The 26,214-nt window shown below is 35.7% G+C and overlaps 1 protein-coding gene across 1 annotated transcript in view; it reads left to right on the forward strand.

Annotated features, from left to right (window-relative positions):
* FOXP2 (forkhead box P2) overlaps positions 1 to 26,214 on the forward strand; it is a 392,766-nt gene that overhangs the window by 73,250 nt on the left and 293,302 nt on the right. The window contains exon 3 of the mRNA XM_080391001.1: positions 8,723 to 8,806. The gene's annotated coding sequence lies outside the window, so the exon portion shown is untranslated. The remainder of the gene's footprint in view (positions 1 to 8,722; positions 8,807 to 26,214) is intronic.

Here is a 26,214-nt window from a genome sequence, read left to right on the forward strand (position 1 = left end):
GATGGGTGCTCCATTGCTGATCTCCTTCTGAGAAATACTGCAGACTGTCATTTATTTTTATTCTTAATATGGTTAAGATTATTATAATTTTATTGTATTTATTTATAATTTTAAGTTAATATATAATTGTTTTAAGCAGTGCAAAGACCTCCTTTTTTTTCTCCCATGAAGTTTAAGTTCTTTTACGACTTTGGGTAAGAGAGCTTATAAAATGATTTTTGGAAATACATGACTTACAAGTGGACCTCTTTTGTCCATGTTCTCAGAGACTTCTCAGAAAACTGTGATCATCTGAGACGTGGTTTTCCTTTTCATACCAAAATGTTGACTCTTTCCCAACATGTCATATCTATTGACATACGCATATTCTTTATTGTAGTCTGTACTAAGATGTCTAATGTGAACTCCATGTATACTGGTCTGTAGTTTTCCATCTTCTATAGGATCTTCTCTAGATTTTTAGGATTGATTTTACATTTACCATCTTCCTTTAATGTTAAGACAATTTGAAACAAGCATTTGTCCATTATTAAATTTCAGCTATTCGATACTCATGTTCCTTTAGAGCTCTTGATGGGTTACATTCTGGTGAAATAATCTGTTAGAGTTCTGTTTGTCTTTTTGTTCTTGCCTTCCCTAATGGCACTTCAGTTTAAGATAGATCCTTTCATGTATCTCTCTAAGGAGGGTATCTGGCCTAGGAACTTCTCCTATCTCCTCTACCATGGATGCAAACCCAATTTTTTTCTGTCCCCTTCTCTGCCAGCCGTTGGCAGAAGCTCCTAGGGGGCTGTATGTGGGAGGCTCCTTACTAGGCCTGATCCCAACCCCCAGCCTTGGCTGTCCCCACTGAGGTGTCTGATAGTGTGGGCTCCCTGTGGGCTGGGGGCCAGGGGTCTTGGGAGATGTCCATGTGCAGGTGCTGCTCCCTGCAGCTCTCTGACACCTGACTGTATATTTATGTTTAAGCCCCCCCGAGATTACAGTCCTTTTCATTTTCCTCACTTGGACACAACTTGAAGCTTTTAGAAGGATGCCTTTTTTCTTTCAAATAACCTCCTTCATCCTGTTTGTTCATGACAGCTCCCTTCTCTGGATTTTCTCAGTCTTTTTTGATAAGTTGTATGCATTTCTTCTGGGCTTGCAAAAGGTGTCTTTAATCAGCCTCCGCGCCACCTGTAAAGTTGTGACTCTTGTATCTGTTCCTTTTTTCTTCGTTCTAACAAGCTTACTCATTTTTATTCAGTGACCTTCTTTGAAATAGTGGTAGGGGTTTTGGGGCTTTTGTTGCCCCTTCAAGGACATAGATTCCAATCTACATCAAAGCAGTTATTGACAGTGGCTAGAAATTTACTTTGGGTCATACCCCGATGTGACGTGTACTCGTTCAAGACAGGCAGAAATATCTAACAGCCCTAATATTTATCTACCATACTTACAGGGATATTTTTCAGTGTTATGAAGGTGCTCAGTTTCTTAGGTGTCTTTAGGGATTGGTTCAGAACATGGGTTATGTTTATATCCTCTGTCTTTCCCAGTGTCTTCTTCCCTGGCCATTGCTGAAGGGGAGTCATTGGGTTGTTTAATATGAATGGGCTGTTAACTTGCAGATGTATCTGGTAATCATCTGATAATCAAGAGCAATCATTCTCTGGTTTTTTTTTTTTATTATTTTTTTTTGGGGGGAAGCCCTAAAATCCCCAAAACCCCTGAATCTGAGCTTGCCCAGTTACCTGAAGTGGTCCATATGAAAATACAGCAGAGCTGAAGACTTGCTTATGCATTTGTGTCTGTAGGAAGGACTGGCTTGTTTGTATGAGTTTTCTGTCCACACTTCGATGTAGCTCTAAGTAGGGGACCAAGGAATGGATGACAGAGATGTGTGAGCGGTGTCCTCTAGGGAGGCCCCTTACTCAGGTCACTGGGCAGGGTCTCTGCAAAGTAGTATAACCATCAAGGACATAAACCCCTTTTCTTCTCTGCAAAAGACACAATAAATTAAGTCATGCCAAATTCTGGGTTTAGGGTCTGGACCTCTGCGAGGATCCAGTTATCTTCTGGGCATGTAGTTTGTCACAATTCTCTGTATCTAACCATGGTGATCATTATCAGTATTGAAGCAACCTCATAAGCAGTGTAAGCTGTCCTAGAGGTGCCCAACCTGAGGATGTGGTAAGGGCATGGAAGCCCCATGCTGATGAGCGAGTGCAGCCAAAGTGGGAAACACCTACTTAGCAGATATTGTGAACAGTCAGCTAATGGAGATGACAGCAACTAGCGAGACCAGTGCCTGTATTTTCATGGCAGCTTTTTTTTGGCAGGAGATTGTGGTTGCCCAAATAGGTTGTCTTAGAATCTTTTCTTATTTAGTTGTTTGGGCTTTTTTCCTCTCATTTTCCATTTTCCCCACAGTTTGTTTGGCTTATTTATCTTCTTTTTTTCCCCGCTCTCATTTTCTTTCTGGTATTAGAAGCTTAAAGGGTGTGTGTGTCATGTTTTCTGGCAGATAGTAGATTATTTTTGTGTATTTTGATTGATTAGGTGAGTTCTGCATTGTTTTGGGGGTGGAATTTAACTGTTCTGTGTTTCTTTTCTGCTGGAAGTTGTTTGTGTGGCTCTTTAATTTTTTATATTTTATAGTTGGTTTTGTTGGGTTTTCAATTTATTTGTTTCAATGGGATTTTTGTGGGTGGGGAAGAAACAGAATAAGCTAGAGCTCCACATGCAGATGCAGAACTATGGCATTGGAATAAACTGCAAGTGGCAGAACAACTTCAATGGTGGGAGTTCAGTGATGGATGGATGCAAAATCTACAGAAGAGTCAGGCAGAGGAGAGGTGGGAGGGTTGCCTTTTATGTGAAGGAGCAGTTGGAATGTGTAGAGCTTTTATGTGTGAAGGTTCTGATTCAATATAAGGAAAAAGATTTTCAGTGAAAAGACAACTATGCTGCAGAATAAGTTGTCTAGAGAAGATTGTGGGATTGCCTTTTTTGAAAGCTTGGAAGATGTATCGTGGCTGATGTCCTAAGTGACCCGGTCTAAATTCAGGTGCTGCTTTACCCAGTTCGGACTAGACAACCTCCTATTGTGAGTGAGTGAGTGTGTAATATGGTGCATACATTGTGGCAGAAGGGTCAGGTGCTCTTTGACTTTATACATTACTCATTTATAAATCTGTACATACCTGTCCCTACAGGAACAAACTAGATACGTAAGACAACCCAGGATGATCACTATATATCTGCTCTTATGAGATAATATTTTTCAAGTTGTTACTTCTGCATTCTTATCTGATAGTATTCCTGAATCCCTTCTAATCGTGTCACATGAAAAAATGTGAGAAACAAATTATAATTCTGGAAATAATTTACAAAATTGAAGTGCCATTGAGTTTATTGTATTGTAGATCAAACAATTTAGGAATAGTCAATTGTTTTCTTTTTTTTAACATATATTCTTTTCCCCCAATTACTGTAGGCTGCTGCAGTTTAGTAAGGTAAGAAAATTCAACAAGTTGAAAGTGGTTCTTCTCTGAGCTGTCTTACAATAAATTACAGGTTTTCAGAAGACAGACAGACATTCCTGAAAATGAAGTAAGGCATGGTACCTGTGCATGTTAGATAAATTGTTCAGAAATCTCCATGAATATGATATTGGTATCATGCATACTTACAAGATTAGTGTCAACATGGGTTTTCTATCATGTAAGGGCAAGTCAAGCAAGTTAGTCCTGCCTCAGGGGTGGTTTAGTCTGTGTACCCAACTAGTCAGGCGACACTGCTGTGGAGGTTTTGGAAAAGACTGAGGAGGGGTGATTTTACCTTTGCTCCAGGCATGCAGTTTATTTGTTCTGTCTCCATTTTCTCCAGCGTGCCTTGATAAGTACAGGTAATCAGTGTCCTATTAATCTTTAGGATAAGTAACACCTAAATGTAACACACACTACCCCACTATCCCAGCTTCAACCCAACAGGAGGAGCTACATGTAAGCTGTACATCAGTTACTCAGTGAATGGGACATTTTGGAACTTGATGATAATAGTTGGTCCATGTCACTATTTTTTTCTGTCACTGGGCAATTTCCAAGGCATGAAATAGTAAATTTTTTACAGCTTTTCTCTAAATTTTATTATTTTCCTTGACCTGTTTCTTCGCATAGTTGCATGTTGTCTTAATTAATTCAGTATAGATATTTTTATTTGCAAATTTCATGATGAGAAAATTATAAAATATTAATTTTAGTGGTATATAATGTAATGGGAAATTTTTTAAATAAATATAATTCGTTAAAAATTTTGGAAAAGATGCAGGTGGGGAAGGTTGACAATTCAAGAAGCATTCAGGAATTAATAATTTTCTCTCTGCCAGCTAAAAAAAGACTGCTTCTCCCACCACCACAGTACTTTTGTTTGGATCCACTGATAATATAACAAAATACAGTCATCATTTGTTTTAAATGCTAATGTAAAAATTGGCTAATGAGATCACAGTAGTATGAAGGTCTTTTCATAGGCTCATTTAACTTTGGAATGATTATAAAACATAACTACTAATTTATTTTGCATGTTCTTGTTAATTATAATGGTATTCAGTAGTGCTCATCTAGTTATGAGCGTCTGAGTATTTCTCTGTCACAGAAATTGTCTACCTCTACTTGGATTCAGGAGGAAAAGGAGATATTTTTTTTTCTCTATTTGCATTTCTGTAATTTATGTAATATTCTTTTAAAGTGCATTTTTTGTGGTGTAGATTAATGTCTTGAAGTAGTTTAAATATAACTGAAAATATATAGTCTGACTAGTAAGTAACTTTAAACATTTATATTTCTACTTTTCAAAGATATGCATTATAGATTGTGTGTAAATAATGTATTTTCAAATAAAATTCAGGATATCCTGTTGGCATAGTGCAATTTAAGACTTTCTCAGAAGTCCTGTTATGAATTAAGTCTTCTTTTAATTGCATGGGAGAGCTATACAATGGAAAGGTGGAAGCTATGGATACCATTGAATGCGTATGCTTTTAAAATAATAATTCATCTCTCTAGCAAGTAATTTTTCCTTTACTGAAACCAGTTGTGTCTTTGGCCCAATCTATCTGATCTAAAACAGTCTATCTGAAGATACCTTATATAGGTGGCCCTCAACCGTGTTCTCAAATAGGAATGCTTTGGTGAGTAGTACTTCATTGGAATATTTTATACAAATACCCGCTTAAAGCAGTAATGCACAGTTTGTACCATTTGTCTGGAGAAAAAATGTGAACAAGTAGGTTTTATGTGAAATAGAGACACTTCAGAATGGCTGTTATCTATCAAACAGGTGGAACTGCTTAAGAACTGTCATGCACTTTGGTGGGCTTATTTACATTTTAAAAAATACCAAAGGCCACCAACAAGAGCATGGAGTCTCAAATCTGAATGTTGTCGTAGAGGCAACTCCCAAACATGTAACAGGTAAACTTATCCTAATGGTTTGTGATCTAAACATAAAATGAGCTGAGTTGAATGCAACAAATAAATGAATGAGTTAAAGGGAATGCCTTACAGCACAGGGGCATTGTATGTATTTAAGTGTTAAGTTTCAAGGGGATGTCTTCATCTAGGAATGGATTTGGCTTTCATTTTGAATTAAATATTTATTTTTATATTCTAGTGATTTCTGAAACAACTGTGACAATTCACATAAATAAGAGCCAAATTCTGTTAGTTGTGCTCATAATGAATAATGCTTTATTATGTAAGAAGTCTCGTGCAGCATATTGTATGATAGAATGCTACCTAAACTGCGCAACATTGTCAGTGTCGAAAATACATCTATTATCTGTCTAGCTTCTGTAGTGGTGGTGATCACAATTGTTACACATTTATCATTTAAAAAAAACCAACTTATTAGAATTCCTCTAAATCTACAATTTAATGAGCATCTACATATCAGATTAAATCAGTCATTGACCAGTGCACTTTTTCTTTCTCAGATACTACAGAAGTTGTGGTATTTGCTTGTTTGACTCAAATTTTAGGGACCTGAATGGGAAGTCAAAGATGAGCAGCCCGCAGGTGACTTCCAATTCAGTTGTATTCTACTGTTTACATGATGAGTGTTCCTGCTTGAGTAAACAATGGTACGTTGAGCTGCCAGAATTGCTTGAACTTTGATCCACTGCAACTGTATTTAAAAAATAAATTCTGTCAGGTTGCCTTTAAAGCTTTGGTTGGCAAGTGCTGTGAACTTGATTGTAAACTGCTAAGATTTACATGGAATTCAGATGGAATTGTTAGGTATCGAAGAACTGAAAAAATAACTCTGTAAGCACTGTCAGTAAGGGGCAGGTAAACAATGACATTAAAGATCTACCTGCTGTGGCCCAAGGGATGGAATGTGCTGGCTCAGTTGGAGGGAAGGTAGAGAAATCTTATTATTAAACTGGAATAACTGGAATGATTCAAGTCCAGGTTTTAGGATGCAAATCAAAATCAAAACAATGCAATGTTTATAGCAAAAGTATTTTTAAGAGGCAGCTGCCTTCATCAGGTAAACCACACAGGGAAGTAGCATAAATGAAACATAGGTCAAAAGATAAGTTTATCTAAAGGTGAAGACTTGTATTGGCAAAAAGAAAGGTGGTATGTAAGGCCTGCCATCTGTCTGTGACACATCTACGATGTACAATCCCACCCACTTAAATATTCCTTCCTTCTGAAAAATCGTGGAAATCCTGAAATTCCTGAAAAGATGAAAGATAAAAATTTAATAATAAAGGCTAATGAGTGTTGTTGTTTTCATATTGAGAATAATTAAAATAAAATGTTATCACAACATTTTTCATCTAAGAAGGCTGTATCTTGACAAAATAGGCCATGTTTTTGTGTAGGATTTCATATACGAGATAACTATCTTGGCTCTATTTCTGAGGTGAAGCAAAATGTGATGTTTAATACAATCCAACCTAAGAGAGGTGATTATTTGAAAAATTTTTTGGCATAAAGGAATGTAGGAAAAAAGAGAAATAACAGAATATTGATGGCTGAGGCTTACGTATTAACATCTGATAACAAATGATACATATTGTTGAAAAAATAACCATAAGATGTATTTCTGTCTAGACTTCAGATGCATCAGAAACTTCAAAGATTTATACCTGCAATCTTTTAATGGGAAATAGGAGAGCAAGGTGAATGATTCTGTCTTGGACATTTGGTTGGACATTTTCATTCTGGATCCAGGGTGAACACATGACCATCAAGCAGTTTCATTGACACACATTTTACTTCTCAACAACTTTTAAGAATTGCCACCCACCTTCACCTCCTCATATTTGCCTTAGGATCCTTACCGGGTTTTAACATTTTCTTCTTTTTTCTCTTTGTATTAAGGGCTCATAAGATTGCCTTCTCATTTCCCAGTGCTGTCCTACTGTGCAGTGGTTTCACGTAGTGTTTATTCCTCCAGCCTGTCATTCTTTGCTCTTCCTTCTTCACTTGCTCTACTACAGAGGCTGCCAGGTAGCTTTCAGTTTTCTAGGAACTTCGACCTTCCCAGCAGGTTTTGTTACACTCTACAAACAAAGGAAGAAGTTAGAACTGCAGCTCTTTTAAATGTCCAAACATCTTGTAACAAAGTGTGTATTAATAATGCCAGTTGGAACACAGGAGTTTTTTTAAACTGTGGGAAAGCAGTCTTTTCTTTATAAAATTCTACATTCATTTTACTCTTCAGTCTGCTTCTATCTGACCTTGTCAGCAAGGGAGAATTGCCAAGAGGCACCATCGAGACGCTGGTAGGATCAACTTCAGAAATAGCAGAGTTTCAGGCATTAAGGCTACATCCATATTAGTAAATTAAACAATGCTTGGAAATATTTCTAGGTCTCTGCCACAGTTTAGGTCTTCACAAACTAATATTGTTCCAGAAATTTACCCAGACGTTTATTTGACCACATCCATCAGACAGTTTGCATGCAGCCCCTCTGTCTTGGAGCGCATGTGAGTATACTAGCATAGATGTAGGATTGATTATCTGTGGTTTCAGCAAAGAGAAATGTGCTCAGGCATAGACGCGATCTACATATACTTTCTACAGACCTGCATGGCCTTTATTTCTTCTGCCATTGTCCAACCTTCTCCCTTCAATGCAGTCATAGTCTCAGCTTCAAAGCTGGTTTGGTTTTTTTTTTTTTTCTTTTCACTTGTCCTTTTGTCCTTCCTGAAATTCATATAGATTTAAATTGCATTGGCATGCTGTCTCCCAGCTTCTGTCCCTTTCCTTCAGATGACCCTGTGAACTTACTGGTAGTGATACTGTGTGCAGTTCTCTGTCTGGAACAAACTACTTCAGGGAAGCCTCCTTCTTATTTGCCTTTAGGTACTTTAATAAGAAAAATAAAATAATAAAAATAAGTCTAGATTTTGAGTGATGCCTTATCTGTCTCTCTGTTGCAAGGCAGAAACTTGATGAACAATTCTGGTTTTTTGTGGACTACATTTAAGGTGACTGCTTGTTAAGGGAATCCTTCTCTATTGACTTGCTTGGTCTTTTAACCAAAATGTCTATGTCAAAATACAAAACTTAAAAATAATAACTCCTTCCTTTTTCTTTCAGAATACTTACAATCAGCTTATGCACATCTGAAACTAATTAGAAGGTGTGATAAAGGCAATTTTTTTAAAAAAAATTAAACAATGTTTAAATAGCTGTAAGCATTTCTCTTTTTTCTTGTCAGGATGGTGGTACTGGAATTGATTTTGGACATCACTTCAGTTCAAGGTTGAAGTTAAAAGGTCTTTTTGAGACTTAGAAGAAGCAGGTGAGTACAGGTCAAGCATCACATATCTTTGAGTATTATTTTTTGCAACTTTCTTTTGTTCTGGAATTGCTATTCTTGCTTACCAGTCCATATTGAAATAGCTGATCTCTATTTCCTCTGATTCACTGAGATGCATGACTGCTAGTGTTATGGCTAGATACCAGAGAATATTTAAGTCATGTAGGCTTTCCCTATGTGCTGTTCCAGCACCTGCCACAAAGATAAATGAAAACATGGATCTCTTACCCAGGTCTCTGGAACTCTGGACTAAAGTTTCACTGTATTGTTTCATTAAATCAGCTGCACTAGGAGTATGATAAATACACAAATTTCTTTAGAAAATTATTTTAGACCATATTTGTATAAACATTCTTTGAAATAAATTAAAATGTTATAAGGCGAGATTAAATAGTGATGAATCCCTGAGTTTGGGTATTCCTAGTTTCCTGAAACTGGGATTATGTCTATTCCACTGGTAACCAGGAATACTCCATGATGTCAAGGACCATGAGTTCAAGTCCTGTTTGAATTGCGTTGTGTATTAACAGTCTGAACCTGCTGTGAAGAAACACTTTGTGGGTATGGTACCCCCTGGGACTTGGCATGCCTGCACTGAATAGCTTGTTTTGCTCCAGACCTTCATAGCTATCTTGAATGAGCCATGAACAACTGTGTATTAGTTTTTTTACCATAGAGAGATCTGGAAAAGGACATTGCCAAGGAATTAGTGTAATGTGAGAGCTTAGCAAGTCACTCACTTCTATTTCAGATTTTTCATACTTGCTGTTGCAATAAAGAATTAAATCTACATGTAGAATGTTGCAATTGTTCACAGTTTGCTTTTCCTACAGGGGCAGAAAATTTCTTGGGAGTATTTCCATAATTTTTCAAAATCAAAATGTCAGGCAATATTTTAATGTATAAATTGCAAAATATGCTCAACTGGTGCCTAATACTAAATCTTACAGATTCAAATTTCAACAAGGTACAACAAAATAACTCACCATAATGGGAACCAGGCCCAACTGCTTTGATATACACCACTGTTGCCAAAGTAAATATGTATTATTTCCCTGTGTGCCATGTGCAGTAACTACTAAGGTATTACGAAGTATACAGATATACCCATATACTCCATAATATTTATACATCCATCTTCATGAATTGGTAGCTGAGAAGGGCAAGAAAAAGAAGTAGTTGCCGAGGAGTTAATGATGGTGAGAGTAATTAGTGCTGAAACTATGTTTATAACAAGTTTTCTAAAGTTTCACCCTCTGGGAGGAAGCACAGACCTTTTTAACCTAATTCAAAGCAGTGCAAAACAGGACTGTCCTGATATGTGTTTCACTGTGACTGTCTTTACCCACTTGGTAATAAGAAAGGAAAATTCCTTTCTTCCAATTTAACTTCATGTTTTTCCAAGGACTTTAGGAACTGGCTTGGAGGGTACAGTATGAATATGGTGAAACCATAGAAAGAAGAAAATATACAATATTAGCTTTAGCAATGTTGTAAATCAAAGGATATACAGCATTATACAGGGAAACTGTATGTTTCAGGTGTTCAAACAGATGTTACTGGCATCACATATATTTTTGTGTGGCTGTATGTTAACATGTAGTAATATACTTGCAAAACAGTGTTTTTTCTTACATTACCCAATGGAGAAAAAGTGAAAAAGGTAATATTCTTTGCTTTCTAGGCAGCAATGAAAATATGACTGTTTTTCTATCACATATTTATACGCATATCTGAATGGTATAACTTCTCTGTAGTAATACTAGATTATTTCTTCATAGATGGTTTCAATATTTTGGAGAACTGTTTGGTTTGATAGAAACTGCGTGGTAAATGTGTAGTAACTGTGTAGTAAATGAAATCTGGTGAGCCAGCAAGTAATTTTCATTTTTTTAAGGATATTTTTTTCTGGAAATCTACTATGTTCTGTAGCAAATAATGTGAGAAATACAGTAATACTGACTTGTGCATCTATAATAGTTTGGCAGTATCATTTTATTGAATTCCAGTATGTCTGGAACTTAAGGCATATGGAGGAAAGTAACTTACTCTGTTTCTTCCATTATTTTATTCCATAACTTCTGAGTTAAACACAATCTATAAAAATGCTTTCTGTAAAAAAAATCTCTGGCTTTTTTTGCACTGTTCTCTATTTCTTGCAGTATGTGAAGCTGGAGAGGGAATGTTTTTGTAGTCCATGAGGAAACAGTAGTAAATTCTGCATGCTAGTTCTTCAGTATGTCATTTAGAGTTGATGTTTTTTTATGGCAGGACACTGTCTTTGCACTGATTGAAAATTGGGATTCAGTCATAAAAATAGTGATAGAAATACATAAAAATAAAATTGCATTAATGAGTAATTTTTAAATAACAGAGAGAAATATTCTGTTTGCTTTCTGTCCTGTCTTTCAATAGATGACTTAACTGTTCAGGAGTAAGTTTCAGAAAACCGAGTTAAGAGTTGGAACAATTAAAACCAAGAAAAAATCCATATTGGAAAAATGTGAAAGCAGAGAAAAAATGTTCCATTTTAGGACTGATGACTTAAATGGACGCTTCTGGGGACTATTAGTAGTACAGTTACAGCTGGATTTTCTGAGTTGATTAGGCTTTGAAAAAAAAGCTAAAGAAGTTTGCTAAATATGAATATTTTCTGTGTTTTGTAGTTGTGGTATTAATTACTGTTAAAGTGATCTAGCTCTTCTGTCCTGTATTGGCAACTTGTGGAATAGGAGACATTGTGTTCATACCTGTTTCTTCCTGGTACTACAGGACTCTAAACAACACAGCTCATGTACATGTATTGTATATGTATGCAGTTTACCTACCAAGCCATTCAGTGTGCATATATATATATATATATGTTTATTTTGCATAGGGCAAACACAATCATACTGTTAATTAGTACAAAAGTACATCTCATATAGTTATCTTGCAGCTGAACTTGAACTCACTCAAGAGTTATGTAAGGTCTCATTGCTGGTGAATGTGTTGATGACCGACATGTGAAACTTTTGATGTACAAGCCATTCCATCAGCTGGATAATGGACTGGCATTAGCTTTGTCCACAGAGAAGGCTAACTCTTCCATGTGTCTGGTCAGAAGGCAAATAATTGATACTGCCATAGGTGAAGGAGAGGAGGATATACAGAATAATGCTGAAAGGAAAAGTTGGTACCTACTTTCTGAGCAGTAATTGGATGGGGATTGATGGGCTTTGTCTTCAATCTGGTTTCCACCAGAAAGAGTCTGAAACATAAACAATACATCTTAATGGAATTGTAGAATTTGGAATTCTCTTTCTAGGGTGATTGTGAATAGTGGTAATTTACTGATTTGGGGGGAACCTGGAGGCAGCTTTTGTCAAAAAGTATTTTACATCGATAGAACTGAATTTGTGGCCTGGAACTATGAGGTATAAAATTTTTGCTGTGATTATATAAAGTATAAAACTATGGATTTAAACTGGCCACCTTTTCAATTCAGCTGAACATTAAGTACAGTCTTAATGGTCTGTTTTGCTGGGAAGAGCACTATTATAATAATCTGCTTTTTACAGCCCATATCAAATACTAACTTACATATTACAAAGTTTGTGTTTAGGGAGATATTTTCACGGCGTCTAGGAGTGATACCCCATGTTTGTTGGAATTAGCCCTTAATGATGCTGTCTTGAGAAATTAGGTACTGCTCAAATACACTGATTGTTTTGTGGTTTCTAGCATAGAAATTTTTAAGGAAAAGCTAGTTGGAATCTGATTTTTTTTTCAAGTAATTGTACGAAATGAAGGGAGATGGTGTGCATCTTAATAATTTTATGATTCTTTTTTTTATGTGCCATGAATGACAGAGGTGAGAACTCTTAATTTTAACTGAACAGAATACAGGTTTCTAAGTGTGGCCTGCCTGAAAACAGAGGACCATTACTGTAGTTGTCATGTAAAATAAAGTTGGGAGTCTGAGGCTCCTTTTTAGCTGTCAGCTTTATTAAGGAGCTACTTGTGTGTTGAACTAGGCACACACATTATATAAGCAGTGTATGGTAGTGTCTAGGGAGAGTTTTCTCTGTCTTCACTGCTGCTTTATTAGGTCTTACTCATTCACTGTTGCCCTGTCTTACTCCAGCTTTCTGGCTGCAGCTCACAGCACAGTAGGTCTAATGTAGATTGACGCCTTTGCCAGAGGACTGATTGAAACTTGTGTCTCATAGTTGCTAATGCTCACTCAACCATTTTATTGAAGATAAAGTAAATAAAATAGATTGCCATATGAGAAGTCTCTTTGAAATCAAATGGAATAATTTGACAGGTTTAAGCCCATGAAAAAGCCAAAGCATTGAAACAGATGGAAATACTTTTTAGGCATAATATACCAGGAAGAGGTGTCTGCTGGTTTGATGTTATACAGTTAAAAAAACATGTTAATGGCTTTTACCAAAATCATAATTGTTGAAAATATTATCATGTGTTCTGGTGGAATTTCCATTGATGTTTAAATTTTTATTCTGCTCAGAGGGATTTTTTGATTTTTTTTAATTTTTAAATTAAGAACAATGGATATAATGTTTTTTTTTCCCTTAGTGCTTCTGATACTTTAAGAGACTGGTGATGGATAACCAGTCACTATTGTGACAAACTGTTTAGAATAATGCTCACCAAGCCCCAAATATTCTTCACAACACTTTTATAAAGAATTACTGTGGATGAGCTATGTAGTATGTCCATGTTATTTTTAGAATTAAGATAATAGATAATAATAAACAAGTGAAGATACAACAGGTAACATATACCTCATTTTTTGATCTGGATAAGAATGAGTATTGGTCATCTTAGTCACACTAGTGGGTTCCTTCTTACTAGTTGCACCACTTCTTCAAGAAAGCAAGACACCTGTGTGTTAGTGTAGTACAATACATTATCCCAAAGTAACCTAGAGTTAATAAAGGAAATAAATATAAAATAAATTAAAAATATATTAACAGTTTGCAGACGCAGCCTTGATTTTCTACCTTGAAAAAAGTCATTTAAATAACAAATACATTAATTTTTCTCTTTATGTTTAAACAATTTTTTTTTTGTGTTAGATATCAATTTTATTTTATTTTTTTTAAGTTACTGTTGTTGTGCTGTTGGTACTGACTTATGGGATGCTTGTGAGATTTCACAAATACTGGGTTTGAAATAAATTATGAATGAGCTATTTGAAAATTACTTGCAGGAGTGAACTGACAGATTGGAAAAACATAGTAAGAATGGATTTTTGGATTAACTGTTAGCCAGAATACACAACTAGTTATGCTGATGTGTGCAGTGACAGGGACGGTGCTGGTCAAAATCATATTTCCAGTATGAATGTGAGTCAATTTACGAAATGTGAATGATAGTTTTTCCCATTCTGGTCATATTTTTAAGAAGGAAAATTATTGTGCTTATAATGCAGAGCACTAGCACCAGCTGTGCTCTGGAGAGGTCTACCCTAATTTCTGTTGTTGCCACGCTGATTGACTGTGTGTCTGGCCAAACTCTTAATGCTCTCAACAGCCGTTCCAGACTTAAAATTTAAACACTTAAAAAGCAAAATTTAGTGACTGTGATGAGCAAGATAGGGCTTCCCATCCTCCTGAAGGAAGGCTCTTCTCATTGATTTTATTATGCTCTTTCTGTTGATGCAGTAGGATAAAAAGGTCATCAACAGCTTTGTCTTTCTGTGTGAGGGACTAGAGGAACATGCAACTCTGCCACAAATCTCCAATTTAACTCTTCTGTTTTCTTTTTCTGCTTGTATGAAATTAAGTTCCTAGAAAACATAGCCTTTTGGAGGAGGCAACAGAGAACATTAGTTTAATTAGATTTTAATTATATACATAAAATTGCCTTGTTTTTTCCCCTGATGAGGCATCCAAGACAAAGAACCACTGCTTTTGTCTGTGTTGTGAAGTCTTTTCTATCTGTCATAGGGTTTTCTAGTTAAGTTGGAAAGCCTTTAAGCATTACCGCAGTTTGTGGAAGTAAATGTGAGACCTGTAAGTATTCCAACATAGATTGATTTAGATAGAATAAAAGCTAATTTTATCAAGAGAAACAGAAACCTCAGCAGTAGTTTGCTTTGGATTTCTGTAAAACTTAAGGAAACCAAATGTCATTTCTCATATTTCTCAGGACAACTTATTTGTGCTCTTTTCTTCAGCATGGTCTCTTACTTGGCCATATTTGAAGTAATTCTGAAGGGCTAATTTTCATGTTATTGTCTCCTGTGTTTTCCAGTAACACAGTAAAGGAAATTACCTCTATTTCTTGGATGCTTTTGAAGTTCCCTTATCCAGAAATCAGTCCATGATAAATGTGACCAGCTATTTAAAATCTATATTTTAAAAAAAGAAAAAAAGTAGGCAATAAAGAATGCCATTCAGTACAAGTAACTGCATATGGAAGAAATAACAGCAAGTCTAATTCCTGAAAATAAATGGGATCTTGAAAATGGCATAGATGTTTATTTGATTGCTTTGAGAGTTAACATCCCTAAAAAGCTGATTTTAAATGAGTTTTGTATTTCTAAGTGGTGCTTGTTAACTGTCTTGGGGAGTGATTTCTTCTTTCCTCTGGAAAATGCATTATGGGATCTAGCAAAGAAAGAGGTAATGATTTTCTTTGATGTGGGCACTGTCATCTAGGAACTGGACAAAGATCACTGTCCCTTAGGAACTGGGCCTCCGAATTTTTAATTTAGTCTGTAAAACAGCTATTTAGTGGTAATAGTTGTCAGTCACAGTCTACAGGAGATAGGTTTTTATTGGTGATTTGATGGGTAAGACCATGCTTAACTGCATCAGGTTTTTTAGAAAATTCAAACGTTCACAGTTTAATTTTTGAAGGAACTTTTTTTTTTTTTTTTCTGAGCTTCAGTCTTCTAGAGAAGCAAAATAAGTCCTGTTTGGGTTCATATGGTTCTGGTCCTACATCCAAATACATGTGTATAGATTCAAGTACCTATATAAAGATTCAGTAAATTATGACAGATTCAGTAAAGGTTTTGCAAATGAAAATACTAAGCATGTAATCTCAGGCCGCAAAGTTTCAACTGCTTGCTATACTTTAAACAATATATGGTTTCTCAAGAATAAGGTGTAGGACATGGTACATTAGCATGTGCAAAATAGAAATTTAATTCTAGAATATATATTTTGGTTAAGTGTAGCTTTATAGGTAACTACGCTAATAAGAAATGGACTAATTTTAATTCAGTGTTATTGTACTTGACGGAGAAACTGAAGTAAATTTTGGTTTAGATCTATGGAAATGCATATAGAAGTTGCTTCGGTAATTGAATTTGCAACCTAATATTGTTCTGTATTTTGGTGAAGCTGAATGCTAAACACTTCAAATTATAGCAGATGGATAGTGCGATAGTGACAAAGACATGTGACCTCATGTCTTAAAATTTTTGCAACTATTTTGAACCTGGTATTTATTATCTGAGCAGTATATACTATTGTGGATGTTTACCTTTCTTCTTTTCAAGATGGAAACTTACATGGGCACTTGCCTTTAGTTGTTACTTTGTTTTCTGTAAGATATATTTTCATGACATTTCATGAAATTTCTTTCTTTCATCACTTATTAAAGAATTAAAACATAACACATACAAAACGTCTACTCAGCCCAGTCAAAGTCTTTTACTTTAGTTTTAGGTGGATGTACTTTTTCTCAAATTTGATTGTTAACTATAAATTGCTTAAAAAAATAAGTTCAGGATTTTGTAATCTTTGTGTCATCATCCTATCAGAACTTCTAAACTTGCCTAAGACCAGTTTCTCTCTACTGGTTAAGTGGACTAAATAAATGACAGCATTATTATTTATTTTATTTTTACAAATAAGGCTGATATGTTGAACTGAATTATGAAATGAATGAAATGGGAAAATACTTAAAGGTTTCTTTTAAGACAGAATCATTTTGTATTTGTCTTTTTGAGCAGTAGTGCTATGAGGAATATGGAAGGTAAGCGTGCCTGTGCGTAAATCTTTCTTCTTCACTGCAGAAATATCAGACTCATCATTATCAATAATTCTTTCAATAACTAAACCACATAATTATTTAACGAACAGGTTCTGCAGTTCTAGGTATCTTTGCTCTCTCTCAGAAATTCATTATTGCCCCTACTCCAGAACTTGTGTTTTCTTTCTTTCTTCTTTCTCTTCTTCAACCTGTCACTTTCAAAAAGGAAAACAGAAATGAACATGGAAAGGATCCGCAGCGTATGCAGTGGAAAATCCATTAACGGTTTAAACCATGCTACTTGGCCTTGCAGGGAAGTTACTTAGCAGTGCTTGTATAGTCGTTTTGCCAGCTCCTGAGTGGCAGCAGGCATCTCTGGCATTGGTAAGGTAGCAAACAGCAGGGGAAGGAGGGAGAGGGCAGGAGCATCTTTTAACTACTGCAGCTGTTTGCTAAGTGAGCATATGTTGAAGCCCTTGAGCCTCCACTGAACATCTTTTCACAGATCAGTGCTTAAAATCACATGCATAATACTCTCCTAAAATAAGCCTGATCTGAACACCTGTTTATTTGCTCTGTTAAGGGAAGTTGTTCTGTTGCAGAAGCCCCACAGTTATTTCCTTTCCATTGTAAAAGATAATGAAATACACCAGTTAGTTACAGTAAAGTAACATTTTTCGCCTAAAATTTTGCATGTTAAACTTTTAGAAAAATAAGTCTGCGCTTTCTCTCCAAGATTTGCTAAATACTGTACTTTTGGACTATATGAAAAAGGGAGATCTGAGGAAGTATTAATGTTACTGCAATCTTATAATTTATATTATTTTAATTTTGTAATTCAGAAATATTTTTAGTTCAAGATATTTTAAACTTTTATGATTTTTTAGGCCTGAAAAAGCTATATATTGGATTGATGGAATGTATTTGATAGGACAGTGTTTTGAAGTTATTACGTTATGAACTTCAACACCCTGTCCAATACTTAAAAGATCTCAGAAGATAGAGTATCCAATTTAATTACCTCTTTTTCATTTTGTGAACTTGACCTCTCTTCCCAGCCTTGAGACAAAGAAAGACAAAGTACTGTCAGCAACTGGCAGTTGATGGTAAGAAGGTATCTATCTCCTACACCTCTCTCACATCCGATAGCAACAGCCAGACCTCAGCATGGATGTGGGACTTCCCAGAAAAAATTCTGTCCTTCAGTTGGCAAATTCATCTGCTGCCTTACTTGTTATAGATGCCTTGTAAAAAACCTCTCTCCTTCATTCCACTTCTGCCCCTGATACCTCTCTTTTCTGGTTTAGCTCTAGTTGTCTAGAAGCACCTGAGGCAACACAGATATACTGGCCTGAGTAGACTAAGGATGGTTTTTGAGAGCGGCCAGTTTGCTCTTCTAGAAGACAGAACTGTAATATGCACGTAGGCTGTCATGGGTTGTGTTGCTTACTTCTCTCAAAAATTGATTGTGTGTTTGTATGTTTGTGAAAGGTGACTGAATCTGTCACAGTTTGTTTTGAGGAATGATGCTGGATGTTGTCTTCACAAACTAATAAAGATTTGTTTGTTTCCTAGGAAAATAACTAGAGGGAAATCCTAAGACATTCTGTAGTATTTGGGATGTGAATCTATTTGGCTATTGAAGGCTGATAGTTTGCATGGAGGTAGAGGGATTTATTCTTTCTGACAAGGAAGGACTTGATGGTCATAGATGCTGTCTTCTCTGGGAACTCCATGTTTGACAGAGGTGTTGGAGAGAAACTTTTAGCCATTGAGGGAGGTGATTTTTACGGTAGTGGCAGTCCGTAGTAAAACCTGTCTTTGCTACATCTTTTCATTGCCTTTGCAACTGCCAAATTTACAGGTAAAACGCAAAACCGTTCATGAAATTAACAGCTTTAGGTGACTTCTTTAATAAACATTTTGGATTTGTTTCTAGTGTCAAACATTTATGTTATTACACTGTGTTAATAGATAAAATGTCCACATTAATGTCTAAGGTGAAGAACTGTTGAAATGGCCTATACTTATCCTCTAATAAAAAAACAGATTCCTGTAACTATACAGGAAGTTGTCAAGGAAGTTTATTTAAATTCCTTGGTGCTTTGGTAAAGTATAGATTTGCTCTATGTGCTGTTTGTTTCCCTTAATCCAGTAATTTTGCTAGTTATTTGCTATATGCTGGTGAGTGGCTACTTCTCTGTAAGCTTAAAAATAAGATTATAATAGGACTGTAGGATGAAAGAACAATTTCTCTGTGTATTCAAATTCTGTAATAATATAGGAATGAAAAATAAGTTGTTTAATTATTTGGTTTTGCCATGTAGTATTATAGTTACTGTTAAATATGACTTTTGTATTGCTAATACAAGAAAAGAATTGAAAACAAAAAAAGTAGGTTTGATCTCATTTGACCTTTCTAACGTTCAGTTAGTTAAAAGGTTTGTAAGATGTTTAATTACCAAATGGTATGATCATTATTCATCTCATCATTTGATATATAACGTCAAGTGAATTGCCTCCCTGGAGTGCACTGTGTTTCACAGATCAATAGATTTAGTAAGAGCTTGAAGGAGAGCTTTATGTGCTCATAGAAAAGAAGGAAAAATATATTCTCCTTGTAAAATGGCTTATGTAGTTATTCTGTGAGCTTTACAGAGTTACTGTTTTATTTACATCTCAGGAATTCAAAATCCTGTAGCATAAACACATTTGTTAAAATATTTTAAACCTCTTTATTGAAAATAAAATATTTCTTTTGTCTTACTGTATGTAAGAAAGTAGCTTTAAAAGTCTGTCCTGAACAGCTTCATTCAAATCTTTTAAAATAATTATAATTATTACAGAAGATTTTTTGCTTTGACACAGCACAACAAACATAATATGACAAATGCTGTCTAAATACACTACACATGAATGCTTAAACTACTCACATATTATTCTTCTGCATTTTTAAATAGGTATAGTTAGTTTTAACTGATTTGGGTGGTTGTTTTTTGGCTTTTTTCTTCTCTTCATTCATCTTGTCAAGGATATTTATGCACACTTTGAGAGAAAAAGATAAAGCTTATCTCTAATTGGCTAATGTAATACCTATGCATGTATAAAAAAACTTATATTTTTTTTTTAAATACTTGCATAAAGGATAATTACGTACAGGGTATTTTATGTTTACTTAGGTCTTCCCAAGTATATTACTCTTATCCAATATAGATGAGCCACCATAGAATACCAGCTATTTGAGCATGCCTGTGTGATCTGTTACCCTTGATAGAAGGGTTTTCCAAATGACTGGAACAGACTTTGGTGAGAGTACAGGCACTAGTATTTTTTTCTGTAAGTTTTACCTGCTTGATTTGCTCTCTTGACTTACCAGCTTTCTGCTTTAAAAGTAAGAAAACAAAAATATATTTCTTCTTTACCTCTTTTATCAATGAGGGCAGGCTTTTTAGCTTAAATTTACGCCTTGTTTGTCCTTGCATCAGTCAGGCGTTGGGGAAACTGTAGTTCAGCTAAGCAAATCCTCCTGGCTGTGGGACAGAAGGAACATTTACTTGAAAATTCTAGTTGTCTATTCATCTGTCACTTACAACCCATCATCTACTCAAAGATTAATTTGAATTGTGAACAATATCTAAGCTTCCTTAATCCCTTGCTCTTGTCCTTTTTCTTGAGCTGCTGTACTGTGACAGAAAAGCCGTAATTCTGAAGCTTCTTATTTCTCAGGCCTACCTAAAGTAACTCCCATTGGGAACTGATTGATGTTTTAGCAAGGAAATTCTTACCTGTTTTTGAGAACAACCTGGAAAAATTGTCAGGAGGCTTTCACACTCTTAGATGTTCACTGTGTGGAATTCTTGTAAATGTAAAATCTAATTTGTTTGAGCTCTTTGCACCAGCATTATTCAAGGTCAGATAAAGTTGCATGAAGTACAGAAGGTGTTCCTGAGACTTCATTTTTTTGTTTGTACTTGCAGCATTTTCCACCAAATTAGTAAATCAAATAATACCAATTTTATTAAGGAATAAGATAGCTGGGAAATATACCACATTCTTTTTTTTACTTATTTTGTGAATGACCCGTGATGCTACTCTTGCTTTAATAGTTCCTTGAGGTTTTTTTCAGGAAAAATACTAATTCAGTCATTTCCCCTCTGCTAGTGATGCAAATACTGCTTATTCACAATGTCTCAGCAAGGGGCTAGACTTTAAAAAGGAATGCAGGAAATCTGCAGGTTTTTCTGCTGAAGTTGGACTTCCAAAGACCTTTTTGTCGATGGAAACATTTAAGCATGATTAGAATAATTAATGTTGGAGTTCTATAGAAACATCGGTGGGTTTTATGGTACATTCATCTATGGTTTGAGTTGACAAAGTTTGAGCCATCAGGACTCAATCTAGTAATATGTGCATTTAATTTTAAGACTGTGAACAGATCTTTGGCTGAATTGTGATATGTACTTTAATATATTTTATGACTGTATCAATAGTAATCTCTTCCAAGACATTCTTCAAAGTTAGAGCAGTATTCATTTGTTGGCATTTACATTTATTCCCATACACGTTTACTGCTTAGCAGTAAATAGCTTATGTATTATGTATTTGAAGCGCAACATCCATTTTATAAGAAAAATAACAGAATAATTTAATTTTGGCACCATCTCCATCATCATTTGGTAGGTGCTGTAGATTTTAGGGTAAAGGGTTGATCAGCGACAAAGTACAGCAATGCTCTTGAGTACTGTGTTCCGGGCCCCACAATTTAAGAAGAGTGTGAAGGTCCTTGAGTGCATCCGGAGGAGGGCAACACAGCTTGTCAAAGTGCTGCAGGGAATGTCCTATGAAGAGCAGCTAAGGACTGGGCTTGTCTAGTCTGGAGACAAGGAGGCGGAGGAGTGACCTCATTGTTCACCACAGCTTCGTGAGGAGGGGACATGGAGAGGGAGGTGCTGAGCTCTTCTCCCTGGTATGCAGTGATAGGACGCGTGAGAATGGTTCATAGCTGCCTCAGGGAAGGTTTAGACTGGACATTCGGAAGCATTTCTTTAGCAAGAGGGTGGGCAAGCAGTGGAACAGGCTTTGTAGAGCGGTGGCTGATGCCCCAGGCACGTCAGTGTTTAAGAGGCATTTGGACAATGCCCTTGATAATGTTTTGTAACTTGGCCACAGCCCTGAAGTGGTCAGGTAATTGGACAAGATGATCGTTGTAGGTCCCTTCCAACTGAAAATAGTCTATTCTATTCAAGAAAACTGTGGCAGCGGTCACACACAGGTAGCATATTTTCATAGTACTTTTACAAAGAGCTTGAATGGGTATGAGTAGGGGAAGCAAGTCCTTTCTTTAGACAGTATTACTGAAAGATTCTGTGGTGAGACACGGAAGCTTGCAAAGTTTATATAGTGCCACTGTCTTTGTCGTGCCATCCCTTAGTGAACAGGGAATAAAGGCAGGAGCAAAAGGCAAGGGCACTTAGCTCTGAGTCCATCCTCTGCCCTTCTGGATACTGGAACTCAAAAGGTCTTTTCCTAGGGGCAGGAATGGTGTGATCTGTAATATTCCTATTTGTCCTGTTAGGAACTAAAAGGATCAATAAGGAATACATTTAAAAGATCAACTTTAGGATGGCATAGTAACCAGAAACCTTTGCCAAATATGATTGCAAGCTTATTCTATATGAAGCCATTTCTGAATGGAGAATCAGGAGTTCAGGAAACTACATATATGTATTTAGACAAATTGCAGTATTATCGTCATTAATCTGAGGTAATATACATCAAAATCTATTTTTTGTAGCTGTTTGAAGCACCAAGTAATGGATTTTGCAATATCTGAATTGCATAATTGGAGTCAAGGACAATGAAGGTCCCTAAATAAAAAAATATTTAGAACCCCATTCTTTCGCATTTCAAGGAGAATCTTGAGAGACCAAAAGTTCTTGAATGATTTCGTTCAGAAATAAAGCTCAGGACAGATAAAGTCATTATCTTTTGTATCCAGAAACATAAAAGAAAAGCTCTCAAAAAAAGTGACTTAGTGGAGCCAATGTTATACAAAAAAGGTAGTTGTAAAATTTCAAACCTCATGAAGTAAGAAGTCTTGATTGTTTCCCCTTCAGAACATTCATGGGTGTTCATTGACAGCTATAGATAATATGTACCACAATAAGAGATGTAGGTCAAGCTGGCGCAGTAAATAATCTTTGCAATTAAGTCTGCTCAGATTTTGCTTTTGTGGAAGACAGGATAACAGACTCTGGAACCATTCATCTTTTCCTGTATTCACATTGAAGAGCTTTGTATTGCTCTTTGGTTAAAAACTGCTTTTGGAAATTCCATACCTACATACCTGTGGCTTTCGCTGTAATTTTTACTTTGTCATGCCTGGAAACTGTTGTTTTAAGTACACACACAGATAGGATGAAGATGTTATGTTTTGAGTCTGTCCCTCCTTTTTCTGCAAATACTTGTGTGCTGGTATCTAAGAGGAAATTTAATACAGAAAATATTTATAAGAAATTTAATTTATTTAAAATAATCTGTTAAACTTCAAAGCATTTGTTTACTGAAAAAGCTCTGGAAATATTTCAACCTAGCTGGAAGTACAGTGTATGGTAACTCCTAGCATGGTGGGACTAAACTATAAGTAAGATTTTATGTGGATTCTCCTAATATTCTTCCTTTCAAAAACCAAACCAACAAATAAAAACCAACCAACCCACTTCAAACACCCCCTCCTCCTGAGAAAAATAACCAACAAACCCCAACCAAAACAAACAACTAAACAAAACAAAACAAAATCCCAAACTCAACCCAAATACCCAAAAGCCCTCCTCTGGACATTATGCTCATGGAAATGTGACCATATGGCTAATGCAGTGTTGTCTGTCCTGAATTGTTTTGCACTTAGGTAGTCGTAGTATGTGTACACCTGCTAGAGATAGCTTTAATTTCACTGTTTTGGTAAGCAGTAAGTGTGCAGTAGCTATAGTACAATCCTTACTAGGGCTCTGTAAATCCATGTGATGGTAAGTGTGCTTATCTGCTGAAATGCATGTTACTGTGTTTTATGGGTTTATACAACTGGTTTAACTCAGATTTGTTATACTTGTTTGTCCTCGGGATATATCATAATTTTGCAGAAAGCCTTAAGCAATATCTCTGAAATTTGGTATCTTCATTCATTTCCTACCAGAGATATTATTGGAGACCTAGTTTGTTATCTCCTTTTTGTAATTATTGTGATTACTTGAATAGGCCAGGAACACATTTTAAGAAAAATGTTGTTTGTCTTGTATTATCAGTGACCATGTCTACAGGTATGGGTGTACTGTACATTTTAACCCATAAAAGGGGACTGTGGTGCTGTGAGTCAGCTTGGAACTACTTTCTGTGTACAGAAACCCTCTAAAGATCAACAGCTTTTATTATTACAGTGTTGAACTGTGAGAGAAAGCAGAGAGATTGTCATATTATGAAAACCTTCTTGCCATGGCTGCTTATTTTGGATTCTCATCTATGGGATGTGGAACCCATCCACTTGGAAACATCGATTTATTGAAGTAATTTGTGGATTAATGTTTTCTTATTCATTGAAAAATTAGATAAAAATCTGCACAATAATAATTTTCTTTATTTTGTTGTTTTCATCTCTTTTCCCCATCCATAACCTATTTCTTCAGCCAAATGAAAGAAACAAACAAAACAGAAAAATTCTGGCAATTAAAATGAAATGTACATAATGGAAAAGTTATGGAAATACTGAGATTAGAGATTTTCTGGTCCATGTAAACAAGAATTGCTATCTGGAATTTACAGTTACTTGAATTTCATACACTAATCTTCCATGGTTCCTAATGTGGGGCTATGTACCAATTCTCAGTGCTTGTCCCATCACTCTGAAATTGTTGGGGAGAAGTTTGCAAAATATTTTTCATTTAATATATAGTGCTTAATCAGTGATTGTAATTAGTATTTTAGAACCTATTTTATTAAAATACCATTGTGAGGTATATTGTGAGATACATGATCAATCTGTTGTAACCATTTGGTGTAAAAAAAGTTCATTTTTTCTGTCCTGGAACAAGTATTGCCGTCCAAAAATGTCAATAATTTTTAATTGGAAACACATAAATTGGAGAAGATATTGTAAACAGTCAGGTCTTGGAAGCACCTTCTCATCAACAAAATATTTTTTTTAATAAGAGTTGTGTAAGTGTGTGAATATATATCTTAAAAAAGTAACTAAAATAATAATACCAAGTACTAGAAATGCCTTTCCAAAGGTATTACCTTTTTATTGGATTTTAGTATATGATAGTCATGTTAGGTTCTGGTTTCTCTGTTCATCTTTAAATTAGCTGGTTTCACTATAAAGGCAAAGTTGTTTCTTGCTTTTCTTCTGATTCTGTCCCTAACACTCAATATTGGAAGTATTCCAAGGGCACTCAGGAATATCATTCCATAGAAGTCACTCTCCCCTTCATAGTCATCTGGGATTCTGGCAGAGTGTGTCTGCATCTGTGGGACTGGAGGTACAGAAACAATTCAGTAATTGCATATTTATTCGGTTCTCTCGCAGATTTTGCAGCCTGTGCTGAGTTCGTCAGACCTATGGCTATATGGGTCACAGCATTTGGGGTGGCTACTTTCAGACTAGCTCCAATAAGTATGTAGGAAATGTATGTAGTCACAACAGTGACCGCAGTGTATCTAAGCCTTAGTCTAGGTCTTTTAAGGAACATGAAAACCTAGCATGAGCTTAATGTACTTCTCCTGTCTAGGATCTATCATGCTGCTTTGAGGAAGTCTCTCTCATATCTCACTTTTTGTCTTATATTAAGTGTAGCAGAAGGGCACACAGAATAGCTGCAGTTAGTCTACTGTTTGACATTTCATAACTTATTTTAGCTGAATTTAATTTTGTTTAAATTTATAGGAAAATGTTTACGTTTTATTGCCATTCAAATTTTTCAATTAATTTTTCTAAATTTTTCTACTGTTCATCAGCCAGATTAATGACAGCTTTCTAGCATGGACTTAGGATTCTGTATTAAATGTGATTACACATTGTGGTTTTTGTGATTAAGGAGTAGGTAAAATGGTGTTGTAAGGAAAATGGACTAAGTTTTTGGACTTTGTAGGAAGCTATTAACATATGGAATGATTATTCCAGTGGTAGTAATTGGGATAAGTCAGAATTATTGACATTAAAGGTAAAAAATAAGTAAATTTTCTGGTGTAAGACAGCCATGCTGAGTCATAAGATGTAGTCTCCCAACTGTCTCAATCCTTCTGTGTTGGTTCTGATCCCAAAGAACTGGGTAAAAAATATCAGTGAGGGGGGAATGTCTATGGGAATGAATAATTCTGAAGTAAGTACAAAAAGAACCATATGT

This window comes from Falco punctatus (assembly GCF_963210335.1).
Source record: "Falco punctatus genome assembly, chromosome: 6".
Taxonomy (NCBI): domain Eukaryota; kingdom Metazoa; phylum Chordata; class Aves; order Falconiformes; family Falconidae; genus Falco; species Falco punctatus.